The 23934-nt window shown below is 36.4% G+C and overlaps 1 protein-coding gene across 3 annotated transcripts in view; it reads left to right on the top strand.

The window, feature by feature from the left end:
- The window catches only part of LOC110458921 (sex peptide receptor-like), a 332734-nt gene that overhangs the window by 72464 nt on the left and 236336 nt on the right, over positions 1-23934 (top strand). For all 3 annotated transcript variants that reach the window (XM_021510899.1, XM_021510898.1, XM_021510897.1), the window contains exon 2: positions 4209-4272. The gene's annotated coding sequence lies outside the window, so the exon portion shown is untranslated. The remainder of the gene's footprint in view (positions 1-4208; positions 4273-23934) is intronic.

Genomic DNA, 23934 nt, shown 5'->3' with positions numbered 1-23934 from the left:
TCAGATTAATACATTACTATACAATTATGGACTTTTGTGCTGGTGAATATGATGTTATATGAACCTGAAAGAGGCAAAGCCGAGGTCAATATCACTTTTTCAGGTTCATATCACATCATTTTTACCAGCACAAAAGCCCATAATTGTTTTATTATATACTTCAACAATAAAATGAAACAAAACAAAACTCAAGGTTCTGATTTTCGTACGCGAGCCTCCGTGTAAAATATTTGAATTCTACAGTTCAGCATTGTAGCTTTCGAAGGCATCGTCTAGGTTCTTTTTCTTAAGATAAACATGGAGGACATGCGCATGGCCTTTTTATGTTAACAGCATCTTTATTCTCGAATAGTTTTGGTAATTTTCTGATGTAACGGAGGAACAACGATCGCCAGCAGCCATCTTCTATTGTCATCTGACAGATCGCGTTCCGGTCTAACTGCGCTTGCGCTACGACAGGTTCCGGGAAATTTCCATATGGTATAGGCTATATTTAGACATTGATATTCACCGGATAACCAGTCTACATAATTTTTGAAGACTGGTCACGTGTGGAGGATCCGACCAATGTGATTGCGAGAAATTTTCATGCATATAATAAACAACATTAACGACCGAAACGTTCATAAACCACTGGTTGAATAAGGCACGTGACCTCATCATTTCCGTTGCACCGATTGTAGAAGACATGTCAACACCCGATAACTTCCGAGCTATTGCTGGTAATATGACTTCCAAATGACAATCAATCAGTTAATCTCGCTCAACCAGACGCTTGATGACTTGTTATTCGTAGCTTGCGCAGACAACAAGAGTCTGATTGAACGAGACTATGAATTAGTATGATAAACGAATCGGCTATCCGGAATAGCACAGCAGTTGTAATATCGATGTTTCCAAACTAAAGAGGACGTACTCTTCGAGCACATTGATTTAATTCTATATGATTGAACGCAAGGTACACTAAACTACTGAATTGGTAAAATCGCGAAAACTTCAAACTAAGATCTGGTATTGTTCCTATTTGTTTTTTTTGTGTTTTACTTGAAGTATTCTCTCTTCTATATAGAAGTTGAAACAACAGAATAACATTTACAATTTGCATATAAATTACTTTCAATGTATACTGTACACAACCCCTTGGCTAAAACTGGAGGGTCACGGTAGGATTGAGTGCAATTGACCCCTGACATTTGTTTGCCCCACCCCCTAAAGAAACACTCAAATTTCAAACAGCTGGATTTTTTTTTATGAAATGCATCACCAGGGTCCGTATTCACGAAAATGTTCTCATGCTCAAGTACGGATTTGTGCTCATACCAAATTTCTTGTAACTCACTTAAATCATGTCAAACGATCAAAACGTGAAATGTAAACATTGAAAACAGTATTTCGCTTTAAGTCTCTTCATTCTTTTTCAAAATCCTTGACAAAATATGATTTTATTGTTAAATTTATAAACAAAACAAAAAAATAGGCATGAGCACAAAATCCATGCTTGAGCATGAGAACGGTTTCATGAATACGGACCATGGTGGGTTTTAAATGGTATGCTTCGACAGAAAATGACTTAAACAAATATTTCGTATGGTACGTTTTACTAAAATGTGTTTTAAGGTTTTAAACAGTTTCCGGGAAATATTGATTTATTAATACATGAACAACATATTCAAAGAGCAGTACAAATAGTTATACAGTTGAAAACCTATTTTCGTATATAATAGTGTACGTCTATACGCCACTTCCGGTTTCACTATCGAATATTGCTCTTCACTTAGTCCCGTTAATTCGTTTTAAGGACATCAATTGAAATATCGCCGATAGCTTCGTTGTCCAATAACAACGGACTATATATCCTTCTAACGGTCGATGGTGTCATCATAAACTCATAACTATACAGAACCGTTCAATGCTTGACCTTATCCAGGATCCATTAACGATGACATAACTTGTAATTTAATTTTTCCAAGACGTGCATGATGTAGTCATGTTAAATTGTTGTAACAGATGATTAAACTGCGCCAGTGAAATTTGACGCTTTCTTGCTGCCTTTTCGTTTCTATCAAATACGTTGCTTCCGATATACCGTTTTCTGGAACAAAAATTACGTGATTTAGCGGTCACACGGTACATGTACATGAGGAGGATTCATTCTTCCGGTGGGTGCAAAGGGGTGCGAGATGGAACATGGAAAGACATGGATCTGTTGAACTTTGCCGGCGACCACGCCCTCAGACCAAAGTGAATTGTCCGGCTTTGGGACAAACCTGCTAGCATGGTAGAAGGACCAGTACCTTGTGTCACTAAAAAAGGGCGGTAAAGGCCCCTTACATAGACCCCATCGCGTGGACTGAGCATCGACAACGTCAGTGAAAGTCAACGTAGAATATATCACCAACTGACCAACTTCCGGTGTGAAATGTAAATTACTATGCAATTAACTTAGTCGGAGTGATACTTTGGTGATTTTTAGACGGAAGTGGATGATACTATATCTCACATCCTTTATGAAGGGATACCGACGTACACTGTGCTTCCTTCCTCTTCCCGATAAATTCAACCAGGAGTCGCACATCTTTGTTAAGGTATATTGTCGTGACAGTTTTCATGTTATCAGTGTTACCGGAAGTAGATCTGCACATACACTCCTAAATCAGTGTTTTCAGTGTTTACCGGAAGTAAATCTGCACATACACTCCTAAATCAGTGTTATCAGTGTTTACCGGGAGTAGATCTGCACATAATTCCTAAATCAGTGTTTTCAGTGTTTACCGGAAGTAGATCTGCACATATCGTCCTAAATCATGGTATCATGTGACAAGTGTATCTAAGACCCGACAAAACCAGGAGACAAAAAAAACAAACCGGAAGTGACATATTGCTTCAGTGTATGTGTACGTATTCAATACAGTTCATAGTTCATGATATACTTCTGTTTGAGAACTGAACAGATAAGGGACGGTTTTAAAATCTGAAATTGTACGCAAAACTTTCGCACCATGCGGTGATACTTCAATGTGGTCATCTTTATGGTTTTAAGATTTATGAGATATTTCTTGAATTCAAGATTTATCATCGCCATTCTTACTTTGATCTAATGATTTGCATATTCAGAATGAGTGGTTTACAAATATGTTCACGTATCCACAATTCTTATAACTGAGCCAAATTTATTTCATCGCTTGATCAGGCAAACTGCAATGTAACACGGGAACGATGCATTTTCGTTTTGACCTATTAATCGTTTTGACCTATTATTCGTTTTGACCTATTAATCGTTTAGAAGACACTTTTTACCATCATGCTTTCGAGTTCACGAATTCGTCATTGAATTGACATAATTATATTAATCTGCTTATCGATGTTTTCAGTTCATTTCATTATTTTTGATGAAACGGAACCTCTTGACATATTCCCTCTCTCTCTATATATACATACATTGTATTGGTTATCGGTATCTTTGGCAATTCTGAAATAAAATTCCGGAATAACGATTATTTTCCGGATTATTGTAACAGGAGACGTCAATGAAAATTTCATCTTAGTTTCTTTTTTTAATTCTCCGGAATAAGCGAGTTTGCATTGTCGAGATTTCGGTGTCACAGTTTATAAACTGGGGCAAAAATCCGAACTTCCGGCTTTGGTCGTTTCGATACTTTACAATTCATATGGCTTTCATGCACTTACGTTTCAACTTTGTACTTTTCGTGTCCTGTGTGCTGCTGTCTTGAAACTGTAAGATTCGACAACAGTTTTCTTCTTTACAAAAGCGTACCGTTACATCCAATTTTTAGGTATCGAAACTTCCGGGTGCTGAAACATGTCTAATTAAAGTATAAACTTCATATAACATAAACGAACGTCATTAAACGCTGATAAATTACTTTGATTGGAAAATAAGAATTCATCGAAATGATTTAAATTGACGTCAACATTGCAGCGACCTTAAGTTCTCTCATTGTCTTTTCTTGTGACGTCATTCCGATGTAAAATTTATAAATAAAATTTACTTTTTAAAATCAAAATGATTTCTTTTCGTCTGATAGATTTTAAAATATTTCGAGATCCTTTCTTCATAATCGTAAACAGGGCCATAAAGCACAACCAGTGAAATAGATATATCGTATAATGTATTATTTCGATATAGCCATTACAATGTGGACAGTACTAGTCATACGAGATGATAATATTTTTTTTTCGTTTTTCAGGAATAGTATTCGGTGAGTAATCATGGAGAAAAAGAAACAGATTCAAGATTCAAGATTCAGTGGGGTGAGTGTTTGAATATTTTTTTTATAAATATTTTCAAAGACACAGGAATACGCTCATCACACGGGCCCTTATCCACGAAACCATTCACATGCTTAAGCACGGATTTGTGTTTAAACTAACTAACCTATAACTCATGAAAGAATGCAACACATCCAAAATATAAAAATATAGTCATTGGAGACCATATCTGTCTCATCAAGTCTCTTGAATATTTCTCAAATGTTTCTGTTTCTCAAAATTAATTTTAAAATATATGCGAATTCCAATAACTTACTGAATTACTTAAACAATGAATGTAAGTCTGAGAAAGATTCATTGAAGGTCCATATATATATATATATATATATATATATACCTGTTATCGTGCAAAGCTGTTTTCGGGTTTTTGTGGAGGTACATTTAAATTCGAGTTAGATTGTGTTCACGAAATTTTCATCTTACCGCGAAAAAATCACGGACACGAAAATAACAATATATTAGAGTATACAACTAGACTGTAGAACGAAGAAACAAAATAAAATAAAAAGAGTCGGATTATAACAGTATCTCTGAAGGTACAATTACCCCAATTAACAACTTGATTTAATCAGATGTGTAAAAAAAAGTTTTAACCCCCCCCCTCCCCCTCTCTTCGATGACTTCTTCATAACCTCCCTTTGTCTGTCTAATATTGTCCAATTGAATACTAAATAACCTCCGCCGTGACCCCTCCCGTCCCCTTTTTGGTACTTTTTTAGGCATATTTTCCCCTGAACGACCCTTCAAAACACTACCGGAGGGGTACGAATGCAATTTGATCCGTGTCATGTTGTCTCTTTTTCTTCCTTCTAGTCTAAGGTGATTCCATCGTAGTGAGCAAACGTTTTAATGACGTTTAGGACTGTTCCAGAATGACCCATACCACAAATATTACTGAATTATTATATATTTAGCTCCCTAATAACTATAAATCCAGAATTTTTAACACCCATGCCATGCGGGCTTAACGCAGTATGGTTACGACCAATTTCCGTTCATACCAGTATGACTGTTTCAACTCTCCATTCAATCCCAATATGTTATATTTTTGCGAATTTTGTTTCGCGATTTCAAATTCGTAGCATGCAGTATTTCTGTATAAATATACACCAACTATTGTTATACCGCCGGCGATGTTTACCGTAAAACTGACGGGGAAAAACCTCGTTGTTGACATTTTTACGTGTGTGAACAAAATGACATACGATCAAATATAGTGACATTGTTAAAACGAATTTCTTCAAGCAAATATTACCAATGGGTGTTTCCTTCTCAATTTATCACAAAATAAAAAAACCGAAATGTGCATTGGATGTTAGTTGCTTGAATGTATTAGTATATTATATACATGTACATAATGCATTAGATGTACAGTGAGTCATATGGTGAACACCTAAAAACGACCATGGCCATATTTTCCTTTTTTTGTCACAATTAAACATACTATTGCGGTCATAAGGTAATTATCGACCAATTCTTCTGAAAGATTTATTGAAAGGATTTCGTGTTTGAAGCTTTGTGCTATTGACGTTTGGTCCAATTAGTTTAAATCGAACGGAAATACGACTCAACGAATAAATTAGTTCGAATGACGGCCAATTAATCTTTCCTAATTGTCATAGAAATGCGATCAAGTTTCAAAGGGAATGATTTGAAATAGTTAATTAATCAATGTCCATATCTGTCCGGAATCGACGACAGGACATTTCTTGTTTAATTATCCATTCCTTTTATCCTAGTAATAACTTAGACCTATTTAAAACTAATCTGACATTTCGTCAATATATTATTGAGTAAATTAAATAGTCTAGTCTATTGATTTCGTATGTAGAACGGAAGACAGATATATCTAAAATACTTGTACCGAAAATTAGAAACAAGAATAGGTAAATATTGGTAAATATTGTTGGTACAAACAAGTCACATTCGCAATTACGTCATGCAGATCGGAAAATGTGTCTATCTGCAGCATATTCAGACTACGACAAAAGTTAAAATAGGATGTAGGAATTCAGACACATTCATGAGAAAGCTTATTCGTGCCACATTTTTACGACGACTTAATGTTATTTTTAGCTTTCGTACATTCAGACTCCATTCAAACTATATGCTAGATCGGCATACAAAGTGAGGCAGATCATAATCAGGAAGTAAACTCTGAGAGGATGGAAGACGATTGTCAGGTCAAAGTAAGGCAGATCAAGAGCAGGAAGTAAAATCTGGGAGGATGGAAGACGATTGTCAGGTCAAAGTTAGGCAGATCAAGAGCAGCAAGTAAAATCTGGGAGGATGGAAGACGATTGTCAGGTCAAAGTTAGGCAGAATACTAAACTCAAACCTAAGTTAGGCAAGTCTACTATCCAAGTAAGGCTGGTAAAGTCCATATGATGAAAAGTGCACTTTATGTTGAGATATCGCCGTACTTTTACATTTACAGTCATAGATCGATTTCAAATTGAAGATAATTTCATACGTAGGAACTTAAAAATATTAACATGATGAAATCCTTCCAGTTTCATGTGTTTTTGGCTCGGTGGCATTTTATCAACTTGGTCTTTCAGAACGAAATCCGGGATAAAAAAAATATGACGTATGTCAAACGGTTTTGTTAACGCAGCTGTCAAGAGCAAGAAATTATTACAGATGTCTGTGCTGATTGGTCTATAATTGCATTACATAAGTGATGAGTGAACTTAAAATGCGTTCAATTTTGGAATTCTTTTTTTTCAAAAAGCAATTAAAATACATTCATCATCCCCAAAAGCTTATCAAAATTGTACTTCCTGTTCATAAATCTTTAGGGCTGTTGTAATAGGGAAGCTTTGCTTCGCGTGGTTTTTAAGGACAATTTCACGAGTGCATAAAGAGCATGCGATCTTCAGTTGCTTATATAAAGCAACGTTAGGTTAGCAAAATAAACAAGTATCAGGGAAATTATTTCTTTAGTTTAAAATTCCAAATGTACTTTAATTGTAGCAATGCATTTTAATTCATTTTTGTTATTTTGCGATCACCTGGCACAAAACGAATTCCGCACAATTGTGTTTTCTTCGAAAAATTTACAACAGTAATTCCATCTTTAGAATAGAGAACTTAATAAATAAAAAAAACCTTGACCCAATTATAGTACCGTTATTGAAACGCAGCACGTTCTATCTAAATTTAACCTTATATGAAATTAGCCGAGGATGTGTTTGATTTTTTTTTTCTATAATCCGGGTAACGGTTTCGAAGTGTGAAAGAATGTCGGTATCATGTAAGCGGCACGTTCCTTAGTGAGAACCGGAAATAGACATGGCCTGGCGCAAATATCAACACGTGCTTGTGACAAAGGCAACTGCCAACACGCTTCCGGTTAGAAACAAATTCGTTCTAAAGCAAAAACAAGAAGGGTTAGGGAACAAAAATATCTTGTGAAACGTTCGGTTTAAATTATTCACGGCTCCATGGCAGAAAAAGTGCACTTACACCAATGACGCTACATGGTTATAACCGTCCTCGTAAATAACATCTGTGTCGAGGAAACGCTTTATCAGAATCACGAAGGCGTTGGTTGTGCACAAGTACAATATAATCGCCATTGTTGAAGAATCACTTTGGAGAAGATCTATTCAAACAGGAGTACATGGAACATAGTTATTGATTGGCGAGAATAGGATGCATCAAATCGTGGTATGGCTGCTGACCAGTGGTCAAGCATGTGTCAAGGTCATTCATCATCATCATCATAAATTTGTCCAACAGCAAAACCGATGTTTACCTAAGATTCTCTGTGGTCGTACATTTTCGGGTTAAAGTGCGAGATTATACTGACATGCGTCAATCACAAATCAGGGCTATTTTACTGTATATATTTGATTGCAAAACTTAATTTTGCAAACGAATCAGACACAACGTTACCAACTTATCAAACTCCTCTTTGATATTAAACCAGTGTTTACAGTACCTATCACGTGACATACATTTTGGGAATGAATTTAATGAGATCGAATTATAATAAAGAGGGTGACAGTTCACTTTCTCGTAGACATTCCTTTCCTGCTGTTAATATCCATTCCAACTTGCCTATGTACATGAAAAATGCCTACCCGCATGGAATCATCAATATGGGAAAATGTATATTACTACATAAGATTGTAGATACCTGTTGTATTATGGGTGTAAAGATAATTATATGGTTCAGAATGTATGTGAATGTTTATTTATTGAAAAGCGACATATATGGCACACATGCGCGGCTGGATTTCTAAATGTTGGACAATGGTCAAACTATCTGGCCTTAACGAGTCCGAGCAATTGCCCTATTGACTAGAAAACTAATAAAATTGTCTCTAGCAAGTGCATGTAATAATCAACAGTAAACGGTACAACTACGGAGGGACAGAAGGGGAAAGTGACGATGGTAGAATCGAGGTCTCTTAAACACCCTCGTTACCGACACTCCTGGTATTTGTCCTGACGAAACCAAAGGCACACGGTTAGCCGAGAGCGCAAGTGAGCGTAACCCCTTGAGTATCAAACTCGAGGGTGCCATTTGATTGAGTTGAGGTATAACAAAACTCTGACCGATCGCTAGGCTGATACCTGTTCTTTGAAAAAAAGCCGATGAATTTCACATGTGCCGTTACTTTGCCGCATGAGTCATTTCCATTTTATATAAGCTTTTAAAAGTTTGCCCCGAGGTTTTGTAATGTAGATCTCTTCGTTTATGCTTCAAGGAGTGCCTCAATATTTTGAGCCATTGTTATTAAATATGTTTTCATACTTGCAAGCGTTTATGAAAAACGAGGAGAAACAGAAAAGAACACGAAACGGAAGTAAAATTCCGTTTTATTTTCACTTCGTATTCCGATCCGTTTCACTTTTTGGCGTCGGCCTTATAGAGTTAGTTAACTGGGTGATTTCTAATATGTAAATGACATCCAGATTCTGTCAATCACATCAAAAATCAAGAAAACAATTTCATAAGATATTTTTTTATTATTGTATGTCAAATGAACATCAATTGGAAAACACAATTTTTGTACACGGTTACCAGGTTCATGAGGTCATTCATGATTACCGCACGTCAAAATACCAGGAAGCTGCCTAAGGTGAAAAGGGAGATAATTCAAGCGAAAAGACAACACTAAAATACATCAACGAAAAGATTAACTTTAAGTATAAGCGATCGATCTGCACTGAAGGTCGATGAATCGGTAAGGCTGCAGCTGGTTATAAGATGTCTCGCCCTCACGTGCTGCTCGTCCAATACATGTAAATAAATGTATTTTATTAGCGCCTATGTATAAATCTGTTTTATGTGCACATGTATGAACTCAATGAATCAAGAGATTAGGATTTTTTTTATTGAAAACAAAAACGGCATAAACAAGAGAATTATTTAACTGATTTGACTGATAGATGAGATCGGGGATGTCCCGAGTAAAGACATAATGGAAAAGCGAAGACATCAGTGATGATTGATATTTTCGACCTTATGTGGTAGCGGAAACGAAGAGAAACAGTACACATCTCCTATACTTATTCACTATCAAACATGTTCAGTCATGACCAGATTAAGTTATTTCTCTGTATTTTGATATCAGTGTCGAAATTAAAGTAAAAAATTGAAGAAGATATTTGTACGAAATCAACGCTATTTATTGCCTCACTATAAGGAGTGGCTTGCAACTTCGGCAAATTTACATATACCCAACTTGGATTACGGATATCTTAATTAACTATAAGAAAGGTGTCATTGATGTACTCTTTACCGGTTGCTATGCAGAAAACATGTAGTTTCTCAATTTTTGAAATTCGTTTTCTACGCACATAATATATAGGGACCAATCAAACATATATAGATTAAAGTTGCATATGTATAAACGTAAATTCCTATCTCAAAAATTGTTAGTGCCATACCCTTTCCGCAAAATTATGTAAAATAAATGCACAAAAACATTTATCAACGTATTGGTTTCTACTTTAAACAAAGATATGCAATCTTGACATAACGATTATCAGTCAATACCTTAGGGCAGATGGTAGACATGCCTGCTTATTATCACAGAATTGCGAGTTTGATTCCTTGTCCTGGATTATTATTTCAATTTATAGTTAGCTATGGTGTACATATCGAATATTTAATCTCAAATGTGCAAAGTCTGCTTCATCATGCTACATCCGAGATCTGCAAATGCTGTTCGATTTTCCATCACCCTTTGGTCTTTGATTATTTATGTGTGTTATTCCCCGGAGTATGGCATTGCCTACGGTGTGGGGCCATAATCTGTACGTAAGCGTGTCTGGTGATGGTCGTAATTCAATTCCTTCGGCCATTAATGGTACTAGGCGAGAGTTTTGATTGTACACAATTCCGCTTGACCATAATACAATTCTAATTAAAATAGCGCCTATATGTCCAGCAGATTCATTCCGGCCGGACTGACCACAGCGTAACCTTAACCCTGTAGCAATCATTCGAAATGACCACTCCGTTTTAATCTGGCCAGATTTATAACTGGATGCTATTCCGATATCGAGCGATGTCAATCTAGCTACAATCCTTCAAGAAATATACCCATGTCTAATCATTTGGAACTGAAAGCGTCACGCGGTAAAGAAAATTGGGGCTAATCATTGGTTAATCAGCGGTCGTGGCAAAAGGTCAAAGGTTAAATAGAGTTGACGTTGGTCGAAGAGATTGTCGAAACTGGACATAGTAACGATGGCCTGGTCAGTCCAATAACCCAGTTGTATGATTGGTCAAATTGGTTTAATTACTTGATCTTGTCCTAAATATACCACCCCAGATAGATAGATACATGTTTTGCAGGGGTTAAAAGTTATTGGTAAAAATGGCTAGCCTCGAGTCTTCTCTCGGGTTGCAGTCTCCCTCTTATTTACGAAAATATTAATAAACACAGTCTTATATCTCCAACAGTACATTGTTTTCAAAAGTACGAAACCAACTATTAAAATTATATGGGTTATATTCGATTCAACGCTCAAAATATCATTCTTGGATGGCATGAAAATAGGTTGCAGAAATCATTTAAAAGGAATCTAGACATAGATTTGTGCATAAAGTACGAAAATAAATTCTGCTGTTCTACAAAATATGCTTTGTAAAAGTCAAGAATAAAATACCAAATTATATAACAGCGTGGTATACAGTGCAGTAAACCTCATTACTGTGTTGTATGTTGTACTTGTTATACAACGGTACAAAAGACATTATAAGAAACCAATCTCTTTCCACAGCGTGAATTTTCCACCGTATTAAATTAATCAGCACGAAATCGTACGAAAATAGCGCTCCATTTGGCGAGCCTACTTCCGAGGTGACCGGATATAGATTCCGAACAGCTAGCTAATGTCGGCATTAAAAAGACATTTCAAAGATCACCTTTTCACCTCAATCTATATAAAGTCGACTTACATATTCAATTATGTCAGATGTTTTGCGTTTCATTGAAATGTATCTTCATTATTTTGAATGTGTGTTTTGATGTAAATATTTTGTGATTTACATTAAATTAAAACTTCTTGCTGTTGATCATCTTAGTGTTGCTAAAAGTTGACTAAAAACGGAACATTATATATATCTTAGTGATATCTGGAAATCACTTAAACTAAAAAAGGCGAATGGAGTTTTTAGAGCGTCAAATGTAATATGCGATTTATCCGATTCCTAACGCTACAATTTGATATCTGCAAGTGTAACAGGTGCGGGAAAATGCAATGGCTAAATCGGGGTGACAGACTCTAGACAGATACCCTGTTTGCGCCATTCCGTCTTCTCGTTATTTTGCGTTACAGGTGGCGACGGGATGATACGTATACTCACGGTCATTCTCCACGAGTTGGCGGTAATTGGCGTTCCTTGTTTCGTCGCCTCTCCAGACGTGAACCTTAAGAAACGAGGAGACAAAGACAGCAAGGCGTAAATTATCATCTGCTAATCATCGTTCGTCCTTAGATTTCTTTATATTTTCGTTCCTTCACCTTGGGACAACACGCGGGGCGCTGGTGTGTACGCGTTTGGGAAAGTTAACGCGCGTGGACCGTTATTTCCGTTCAAGATGGAGAATGATCACGCTAAAAATGTTTTATTTCATGTCGGCATTATTATGTGAACGTTTCAAAGTAGTTACTTTAACGAAACACGACAACGACAACATAAACGGAGGCGGCGGCGGCGGCGGCGGCGGCGGCGGCGGCGGCGGCGACGACGTCGAATACTACAATGAAATACATGTACAACGCTAGTGCCAGTCCATCTTATTTGCGACGAAACAGCCTCTATAGCTAGTCGTGATGATGCACTTGCGGACAGAAACATAAACAGGAGAGACAAATATTAAAAAAGAACAGCAAGGACAAGGTACATGTAGGAGGATGAGTATATCGTGAGAAACGACCAGCTTTAAGTATGAAAAGAGTAGTTACCCTATAAATCAAACGACTGTCTCAACAAATAAACAGTATTGTCTGTGCTGCTTCAATTAATAAAAAAACCAACGATCGTTATTTATTATTCTAGAAATCAATTTGCGCATGATACGTCTCGGGTTTTTTCAATACAAGTGATATATCCGAACGGTTCTTCCGTTGCATTGAAGACATGGAAGAAAAAAGCAAAACTGTGATGAGATGGACGAGATACTATTTTTTTTTTCAATTAGATGGGTTGTACAGCTCCGGTGTTGTAGGTATTGTAGACCAAGGCCAAACGGCACAATCAATATGCGTGTGACACGTTCCTAGACGGTGTCAGAGTCAAGGATTCGATCCGGGAGTGTAGGGGGGAATGGGATTCTAGATCAATAGATTAAGGGGGAAGAGGACGATCAACAGAGATTGTAAATTGTATGGAGGGGATTCTTACTTGTACAGATGAGTGGGGAATACTAACGAAGAGAATTGACTCAAATTTGAGTTGCATATAGAAGTTGGGGTCCAACTCTGGGTTGTTTGAGGAGTAGGGACTCAAAATTGAATTATATGTAGGAGAAATGACTCAAAATTGAATTATATGTAGGAGAAGTGACTCAACACTGCTTTGTGTGAAGGCCTCCTGAGTTATTTCAGTGAGAAGTGGGGACTCAACACTGAGTTGTTTTGAAAAATGGTGACTCAAAATTGAGTTGTATGGAGGAGTAGGGACTCATCAACTCTAGGTTGTTTTAAGGAGTGGCCATTGATACTCAACATTTAGTTATTATAAGGCGAAGGGGCTCAAAATTGAGTTGAGTGGAGGAGGAGGGACTAAACACCGAGTTCTTTGGACGAGTGGGGACTCAACAGTGAGTAATTTTGAGGAGTGCATGGGGACTCAACAGTGAGGTAAATGGGCAGTCGACACGGGTATTTTTAGATGCGTGGGCTATTTGGAGGAGTAGGGACACAACACTCAGATGTTTGGAGGAGGAGGGACTAACATTGAGATATGTACGGAGAAGGGACTCAAAATTGAGTTGTATAGAGGAAAACGGACTCAACATTGAGTTGTTTGGAGCAGAGGAGACTCAACTCTGGATTGTTTGGAGGAGTAATTAAGTACTCAAAGTTGAGTTATTTTGAGGAGTGAGACTCCAAATTGAGTTTTTTTGGATAAGTGGAGACTCAACACTGAGCTATTTTTGGGTAGTTTTGTGACTCAAATCTGAGGTGTATGCAGTATCGTTATAGTTGGGTCTGCATGAGATAAAGGATGATTTAATGGCGTCATGATGCCATTAATTTCGCTTCATGCATCTTTTATATTTGAATGAAAGAAGCAGTTATGTAATAAATTGTAAGATTGTAAGAGTTTTCCCCGTTTAATTAAGCTTATATAAACAAAAGATTTTAAACCTACACACTAGAACATAAAAGGCTTTTGATTCAGTAATTGAAAAGCACTCACTGTTATCAAAATACACACTTAGATACATTCATAGGTTGACGGACCAGAAACCCTGAACTGACAATGTTTGACAAGTCAGACATTATCCAGCAAAATTAATTATCTTGCGGCATAGATTGTAACAGATTTTCACTTTCGTTTCCTTGAACATTTGTTTGGTACCAACAATTTTGAGGTCACGATACAGGATGTAACGTGTTTTTTGCATCCACGTGAGTCGTGATTTTTTTTTTTTTTTGTAATTGAAACAACCATATTTCTCTTTTACGTTGATAAACGAGGTTATACGGGAGTCCCACATTTTACTTTTCTCATATTTCGTTAATCTATAATCTAGTAATACGGAGAACAAAATCTTCCGGACGATTACCCTAATATCAATATTTGGAAGAAATTCGTTCGTTTTTCTGGACATTTTCATTCGACATCAAGTATCCGAATGAAGTTTTTCTACAGAACAACATTAATATCAGCCATGAATCGCAAAATTTGTAAAACCTGAGACATGTTTTTGACGAAAATTAGATTGTGAGGCAATGAAGCTTCGGAAGTTGCAAAATATGGCACCAGATTTGAGTTCATTAACATAAAACATCAAAATTGCGTTTTAAGATTAAAGATGTCGTGTCCTGTAAAATTTCATCAAAACCAAAGTCCGAATTATCAATGTAAACGAATTTTGTCTAAATGCTTTGCGCATTTTATACCGGAACCGCAAGTTCAATGATATACGTGTGTATAGTTTGTTTAGCAATGAACAGTGTCAGAAAAGAAATAAATTACAATGAACGTTTTAATACGGGTCGGACTTAAAATGAACGTTATCACAAAAAAATCTTATTTTCCGTAAAGCAATCTTAAGATCGAATGTTTTTAATGAGAGTACAGAATTTTAGCAACTATAACGGTGAATCAAAATTGTCAAGCTGTCGGTATACACTGACCATATTCCCTAGGTTCCTCTCATAGGAAACCTGTTAGCGATATGCACTTTGAACATTATCATGAATGATAATATGGAACCCGATAGTACTACTAAAATGCATAGTTGAAGTGAATTAGAGTTATACTTGTTTTTCTGACATCGACAAAGAAACCTCAGTTGGCCAACTATAACAATGATATGTATATTATCGATCAAGGGTTTAATAAAGAGAAGCTGGTATTTTGGGGTCATAAAGAATCATGTCAAATATTTTTAAAAATGTCTTTAACTACAGGTGTCGGTTGGGTAAGGTGTTAACAAGATAATAAAATGATAAATCTATGTGATATAAAGAGGGACCCTGTTAGCATTTTTATACATCAATAATACAGCTCACTGAACGATGTTAAAAGCCTAATATCCTGAGGACATTGTCTCTTTAAACGTCTAACGCATACCTGGGAATTGAAGTTCTTTTTTTAATGAGGCTCATCTGTTACGGCGCGTGTCGCGGGCGGCTCTTAAACACACACGTTACAAGAGTGTACGTTACAAGCACTGAAATGAGTATGATTAATTAATGACTTTAGAGTACCGACTAATGAACGGCCCAGACCCGGGTATGAAATATAACGGAATCCCTGTAGGCGTTGGTAACGTTCATGACAAGTGAAAGAAGTGAAATTGATTCGTGATTGTAGACTTTATGAGAAACATTATAAAAATTCGGCATGGTATATGCGTATTGAAGCTGGAGATTCTTCAGTTTACATTCTAACTAAATGAAGAGCCGAAGTTTAGTGACAACCATTCATGATCGGCGTGGAAGTAGAATGTTTCGTTTCGTTTATGCCATACGTATAGTGTATACATAACAAAGGAATTGGGCACAAGTTACATGAATATAATGTTTTCTATTGATTGGAAAATTCCAAGTCCAATTAAGTTCCCCATTCCTTCCATTTAAAGTAAAATTACCGAAATTTAAAAATTTAAAAATAGGAAACATTAGTGAGGCTTTTTTTTGCTTATATATAATTTATCATTTATGTATTTTATAATTAATGCTGGGTTTTTATTGAGTACGTTTGTGACATGATGGATATGTATGTTTAGTATATCCAAGAATGCATTGCAGTCTCCTATGATTGAGCTAAGCACAATGAAAATGCAAAGAAGGAAAATATCCTTACAGTTCAAAATAAACTTATATCTTGAACATACTTACCCATGATTATTAAGATTTTATATATTTGAGAATAGTAAATAAGTGTGTAGAGTACTACCTCACTAAATGTTCATGCCGAAAGCACCCAGCAGTAAACTAGGCTAAAAACAGAAAGAAACCGTATTCCGCATGTATAAAACAGATCTATTTATAAATCTAATGGTTCCCAGGTTTTACCTTGCCTCGACGCGCATAGACAAAGGGCAAAGAAGTAATTCCAACAGTGTTGACAAGTTTAGGTTGTCATATTTTCGGAGCGATCCGCTCCTTTTTCAAGACACAGTGAAACAGAACAGTTACATGTACATCATATTACAAGAAGATAGAATTGATATACTATAATTGAAAATATAGCTATTATATAAAACCAATAGTCCCCTCGGCTAAAGACAGCCGAAGGCAGCAATTAAGCTGAGAGCATCGCGGACAAGGAATGCTGATGTAGAGGGCCTATTCTTGCGCAAGATGCAATGTCATATAAAGTGAGTCAACGAGAGATATCAAAAACGTGGAACATGTGCATTTGTCATACATCTAAAACTATGCTTTGTACTTAAATAGCATGGATGGATATACTGTTAGACAAACTGAAGTTATCTGTGTAATGCGCCTAGATTAAATGTGAATCTTTTCTTCATCCCTTTAGAGCTTGTCTTTCAAATTACCTTTGAATCAAGCACAGAATGTCAAAACATAGTTTGGAATTATATCGAGAGATAATGAATTTTAGACGAATGAAATTTGAGCATAAAGGTATAAGAAAAAATAATATCTGAATTAAATTAATTCGAAATCGTTTTACAAAAAACGATAGCTATTGTGTGCTGCTTTAAATGTGCATCATTTCAAAGAAAGATGACTATCATTTGATCTAACAGACCTGGCCTTAAAAATCAATATTTTTTCTATAATGTTTAATTTGATTTACCGACAATGGGGAATATCAATAACAGTATTCACCAGTCCGCATAAGATCTAATTTCCCGACATTACAATCAGATCAAGAATAAAAACTCGACCTGCAGTATCATTTTCTGCTGCATGAAATGTCTATGAAATTATTAAGTGCTTATATTACAAAGGTCACTTGGTACATGTCACCTTTCCATAGGACTTATTTACTCGACAAGCAATGTTAAACCAATGTTTTATTCAATAAGCGTAAAACCTAACCGAACAGGCTTGTCAGTCTAGTGGTAGCAAGGTCATATGAAGAACCAAGCTTTGGGTTGGTATAAATTAACATTTTATACCTGTACAGTACCTTCAAATCGTTATCGTGTACTCGACCTTGTTTTCCCGGATCGACCAGGAGACATAATGACGGAAGCTAGATGTGGGACGGGAAACGCTTGCACTTCCGGAACATTTGGTTGCGTCTCCGTTTTTATTGTTTTTGCGGGTTTCTTGTCCTTGTTTTCTTGTCTCCTTTGTTCTTTTTCCTTTTATAGTCTTTTGCATCGGTACGAATTGTAAGACTTTACTTTTTGGTACAAGGACGTTCGCTGTAAACTTTATATTAAACATATTGATAAAATGTTTAAAAATGGCGGTTAAGAATATTTAAGTCCGTTTATACTTATTACTCTGAAGGTCTATACATACATGTATGTCAATTTAAATATACATTTTATGACGTACAAGTCATAGCGGTACACTGTCTTACAGCTGGAAACAAAAGGAGATCGGCGAATATGCTTGCCAACAAATGGATCTTTAATTATCGCAATCTTTTCTGAGTTGTACCCTTCTGTAAAATAAAAAAAAATGCCACATGTGTTAAGAATCTCCTTCATTCTGACGCTTAAAATCGATTTAGCATAACGCACGTGCAAACAAAATGTCAGTTTCTTCGCACGAGAAGGTAAGAACCCGACAAAAGGCTGGCGAGGAAGCGACGATACGACGGTAGCGAGGTCAGTGTTCGGTGCAGTCTATCACCGTCGTATTCTCGCCTTGCCCCCTCGTCGCTCTTAGGTAGAGGGAGCAGGTTTACGAGATTTGTAATTTGGTCTTAATTAGCTACCATAGATAATATAACTTGATACTCATTTCACCGTCCAGCAGTGTTCGTCCCAAAATACTAGAATTACTCATGGTTTGAAATATCACTACTGAGCTTTGTCAANTGCTTAATTAAAACATACTCTGATTTCTTTTTATACTGATTCCCCCATCCGATGGGTGATCCGTTAAATTGCGTTACTCCGCCGTATTCGACTCTGCGATTAGTATCCATTGTTGTTGACCACGTGATATAGTGAAATCGTCAAAGAACTTAAATCTAAAATAGAGAGATATTTCTCAGTCTGGCTACTTCATAATTTGATGCTAAATTGTTAAACTCCAGGAGCTTCTGAGCTTCCCCATGGACCCTCTACCAGGGCAACCGTACTTACGCCTCCCGTTCATAAAATCCTGGCCTAGGACTATTGAAATGTTAACGCCTTTTACCCTAGAATTTGGAATTTCTCGTTATTGGTCTACTGCTGTTAAGATCCATCCAATCATTTTAATATACCATAAACAATTAATGGAGAGAATTCGGCATAAAAAATGTCAAACCCTGACACTTTACACTATAAAATATACATGCTCCAAGTCAGGAACCGTTACATTAGTGCATTTCACAATTATTTTATGTTTTTTAGCAAAAAAAAGGTCCCAAATTTTTTTATGGGACGATTTTCCTAGAAACGCACCTGGTCAATGCATGGAAATCAAAACACCGGATTGTTTTTCTTCTGGACAATGTTGCTTAAAAAGTCGGCGACGCGAATAAAATCGATTCGTTTAATATATGCCCAACAAAAGTCAATATTGCATGTACTGTATCTATGTCAATTACTTCTCATGATATTTCTCGCGATGTTATTAAATATTCATAATAATTACAGGTGACTTAGTGTGCCTGAAACCAGTGTTCTGATTAGAATGGGTGAGGAGAATGTTGTGGATGGTTCAGCTGATAGTAAAGAAATCTCCGGAGGCCAATTTACTCGAATAAGTCAGCTTGAATGTATGAAATCATATTTATAAAAAAAAAGTATATGTAATTATTTTAGTGTTTCATTTGAAAAGAACAATCGAGTAACTAAAAAATCAATGCATACATTATTGATTTTGTAAATGAATTTTGAAGAATAAAATGAAAATATTTCGAAAAAATTCCTCCCTGGTTTGTTTTCAAGATAACAATGCTTCTACGCAATCGATATGCGGTTGTTACCAGCAATTAATACCTGCAATCTGATGCAAAGGGAGGGCCTTTTGATGATAGTCCTAGAATACGTCTCCCTATAACACCGACCACTTAAATGATGTAGTAAGATAAGACTGCCCAGATAGCCAGTTCAGCGAGCAGAATATAAAGTTATGCGAGAGAGTTGATTAAAAAAAGATATCCACAAAAAATATTGTGAAAATGTCTTGAAGAGGGTATTTAGTCCCGTAGAGGGCCATGTGCTAGCCCACTAGATACTGAACCTTTTATAACATAATGTGTGCGATATGAAATCGTACGTCAATTTAGATACGTTTTGTAGTCCGTCCGGAACTCCTCTGCCTTTATCAGTGAATAACGATTTACGGGAGCTCCACGATTCGGCTATACCAAGCTTTATACGATACCAGCTATTCTTGTATTGCAATATTTGAAACGGTGTATTGCATGGTACATGTATACAAACAAGTTGAATTATTATAGCAAAATAGCAAATGTATATAAGGACACACCAAATAAGTTATTTATTGACGTGTATAGGAAACGCGGCACCAAACGTATGATATTTTTTAAGATTGTTGTTTTGTCATACAACATGTTACAGCTTCCTGTCACTATTTGTAAATCTATTTCTCCTGTCTCTTCTGCAAAACACCGTCCATCCTCCCCCGAAAAAGTTGTTCTCCCTGTACGTAAAGCTAGCGTTAAGGTCGCTGCGTACATGCACGTGGAGATACCCAGATGTTTTCATTTTAATAAAATTGCACTCCATGCACTTGCATATGTAAGCCAGTCCATTATTCGCTGAATCGTGTACGCTAAGATTCATTTTGTGATGAACTCGGATTTTTTTTCGAGTTAAATGAACTGTTCATAAATGGTGGTAGGTAACATGCTTAAATATAGAAATGACGTCAGGTCAATGATTCAAGTAACATCATAATCGGTTAATTATGTGTCATATGTATTTTTCTGCAGTTTAAGCCTCATACGACATTTAAAAAACCGCTCATTGGGTATAAAAACTAGCACTCACGGAACCCGAAATAGTTTATTTTATAGTCAAATTTTACACTTGTTTCTAAGTAAGTTATTGTTGTTCAAATATATTTCTTTTGTAGAAAAGTTGGACATGATTGTTTCAAAACAAGATATAAATAAATGCATTCTAGATTTTATTAGGGAACTATGTTTTGCTGTGTATTGACATTCATAAAAATGCAAGCAAAGCGACCGCGAATCGAAGGAGGCAGTTTTTATAAACTAGGCCACATGCTTCTGTTTACAAACAGAGAAAAACGTGGGAATTTGCATCCGTGTTATAGTGTAGGAGAAAAATAACCATATCTAGGCGAAGGGTATGGAAACATCGCAACCCTCGGATACGGTGCGGAGGGTGTGGAAACATCTCAACCCTCGGGATACGGTCTTGAACATCATAGTTTGGCCTGGCGAGCCTTGCTCTGAGTTTTCTTTCAAGAATCAAATCCATTGGGTTGCGATTCCTCTGTGTCATCTCTAGGAGGGAATACAATCTGTTATTCTTCCTCGGGGTTTCGAATACATTTCAATGCTCCTGCGCGTTTGTACACTAAACAAGTCGGAAAACAGTGCAATTTTGTAGCGATTTCGTTTTAACTTAATACAATGTACATGTACAAAGCGATATCAACGTTTTCATTATTTACAAATGAACCGGACCCTGTCGTAAAGTCCACCTGTAATTAACGATCGTCTACCTTAATTTACCTATAGAGACCGCCGAAAAGCAAATATAGATAAGAGAAAAAAAATGTGATCTAGAGAAGAAATTTAGGTTTAAAAGGAGAAAACCGTATGTTCCTCTGTCCGTCCGTCCGTCTTGTCGAAAAACATCAAAACACATACCATGACTACTTTAAAGATCGAAGAAATGCCAGTAAAATCTCGTACGTCCGATGGCAAACATAAATCAGAGTGAAGATTTCCCGTTGTACACGTACAACGAAACATAACATACGATTTAAGCGTCCTTCAGTGTATATATAATAAGTGTGCGGAAAGTGATTTTTACGGATTAACGGATAACGGATAGTGGGGCTCGTCGTAATGAATGTACACCTAAATATACATATGTACCTGAACATGTGCACGGACACGCTATACGATAAATTGATAGGCTCGCGATCTCGCGCTGAGGACTGCTGGGTTGTGGAGCTCTCATTAGATCCGACGGCTTTATTAGCGTATATTATTGGCAAATATTTCCAGTGGGAAACCCAACAGAAGTAGTTTGTTTGATGAATAAGTCGCAACGCGGAACAGGTGATAGATCGTGACAGATTGGTCAGTCGATGTCCATCTAGTGGTCAAGACATTTTAGGTCAACGTTGGATATTATTTATACACGTGTTTCAGGACTTTTATACAAGTGTTGCTTCTAGTTGCATCAAACACCAGCCTCTGGTTATTTTTATCGTGGAGTGTTAGTCGAGTAAATAGGTGACAAGTTACTGGTCATACATCGTCACTGGTCATTTCGCCTAGACACTGACAGTGGTCATCTCGCGATGCGGTAAACATCGAACAAACAGTTGGTCAGTATTGGCTTGTTGTGGGCATTCTGTGTCCTATCACCAGTGACGTTTGCTACGCTTATAGTGTTATTGTCAATTTAACAAAATAAGGCAAGATTTTTAACTGGACATCGCGATTATCTTTTCGAATTTCCGGTGACTTTCCTACTGGACGTTGAATTTTACTGCAATTAATTACGGTAAAAGGTTGTGATTTGGCATAAACACTTATTTTCATTATGTTACTATATTATATTATCTAGAACTCAAATGTAATCATCTCGGAGAACATAAGTGACTATTTGGTAATGTGTTTTTTTTATATATACAACAGCAGAGTGGTTTATATACAGAACACAGGAAACAACGGAAAAGTCTGTAGAATTGTGTGTGACGACATCGGAATAAAAAAACACCGAAAGACGTAATTAACGATAAAAGATGGAAAACACGGCAATAACAACCGGACGTTCCTTCAAAGCACCGGCCTGAAATCAATAGGAAATAGCTGCTAAAGCGCGAAATCGGAGATTAAGATTAATGAAACTAAGCAAAGCTCCGGTTTGTTGATAACATTTATATTGATTACTTGAAACCTTTAACAAACACCTGAAACTCCAAGGTGAGCATTTGTGGAATTTAACCCTAAAGTGGCTGAAACATCTGAAAAGGTAAGATACATCATATCCCTCGACTTTTATGACATATACAGTATCGTGATAAACATATATTAGCTTTTGATGGGATGCATATTGAAACTGGAACCTGTTTGTTGAAACAGTCGTGATGAAATTGTGTTGCTTTATATATAACCGGTTGTCATGGTGATTTTTTAAGCTTTAATAGAAACTTCTGTTTTTGCGCTGTCCTTAGGAAACGTGTGTATAACATTTTTTTCAATCAATATTTTCTTGAAAGATAGTCTGTTCACTTAAAATGTACCAAAATAGTCCATTGAATGCTATGCTGGTGTTGAAACAGTATGGTTACAGTTACCGCCTGTCAATCTTGGAAGGTATTTACGTCAAATCTGGATTATGTTAAATTATAAATATCTGACAGGGTGCCTATCTGATGTTGAATCAATCAATGAAGCTTTATAACCACATATACCACGTGCTTTTTGGCGGAGCGCCTTTATTCTGCCATTTTAACGTTATTTTTTTGCATTTTGCTCTTTGCTCCAGTCACTTAAAAAAACCTGACGATACACAGCCTATTTTAAGCTAAATTCTTATAAGGTTTTTTTTCTTTGCAGAATAACAAATGCTTATAAAATTCCAAAACCATTTGTAATTAAAATTATTTAAAAATTCAAATTTCTTTTTGAAACAAATTACTTTTAAGCTAACAATTCTTTAAACTTGTTACCGACTTCCGGTTTCTTGAAATGGACCAAAATACACATTAGCAAAGTAATGTGGAATGTTGCGAAAACAAAAAAGTCAAATATCAAGTAAAAAACGTGATTAAAATGTCAATAATGTCAGTTATGAATATCCATGAATTACCATACCGGCTGATGTTCATTGCGACATGACAGGATATAGAATGTTGATTTCATTTCGATGGGCATTTCAAGTTGATATATCCCTGCATTTGATGCATCATAAATTATCAAGAAGAAATACCATTCATCGTCAATATCATCGTAGCTTTTACATACACCAGGCAAACTGTTAACATTCGGAGAATGCCACTTCGTGTGTACTTGTCTCTGCTTATCAGAAATCACGAGCCTCAATCAGCGCCCATAAAGTATTTACTTCATGTCTAAGGATGTTTACATGTAAAAATACATCCTACATATATTTGCTTCAC

This window comes from Mizuhopecten yessoensis, unplaced genomic scaffold, assembly GCF_002113885.1.
Source record: "Mizuhopecten yessoensis strain PY_sf001 unplaced genomic scaffold, ASM211388v2 scaffold9847, whole genome shotgun sequence".
NCBI classification, from domain to species: domain Eukaryota; kingdom Metazoa; phylum Mollusca; class Bivalvia; order Pectinida; family Pectinidae; genus Mizuhopecten; species Mizuhopecten yessoensis.
Note: the sequence above shows the minus strand (reverse complement) of the source record. Positions and strands in the feature narration are given on the sequence as shown.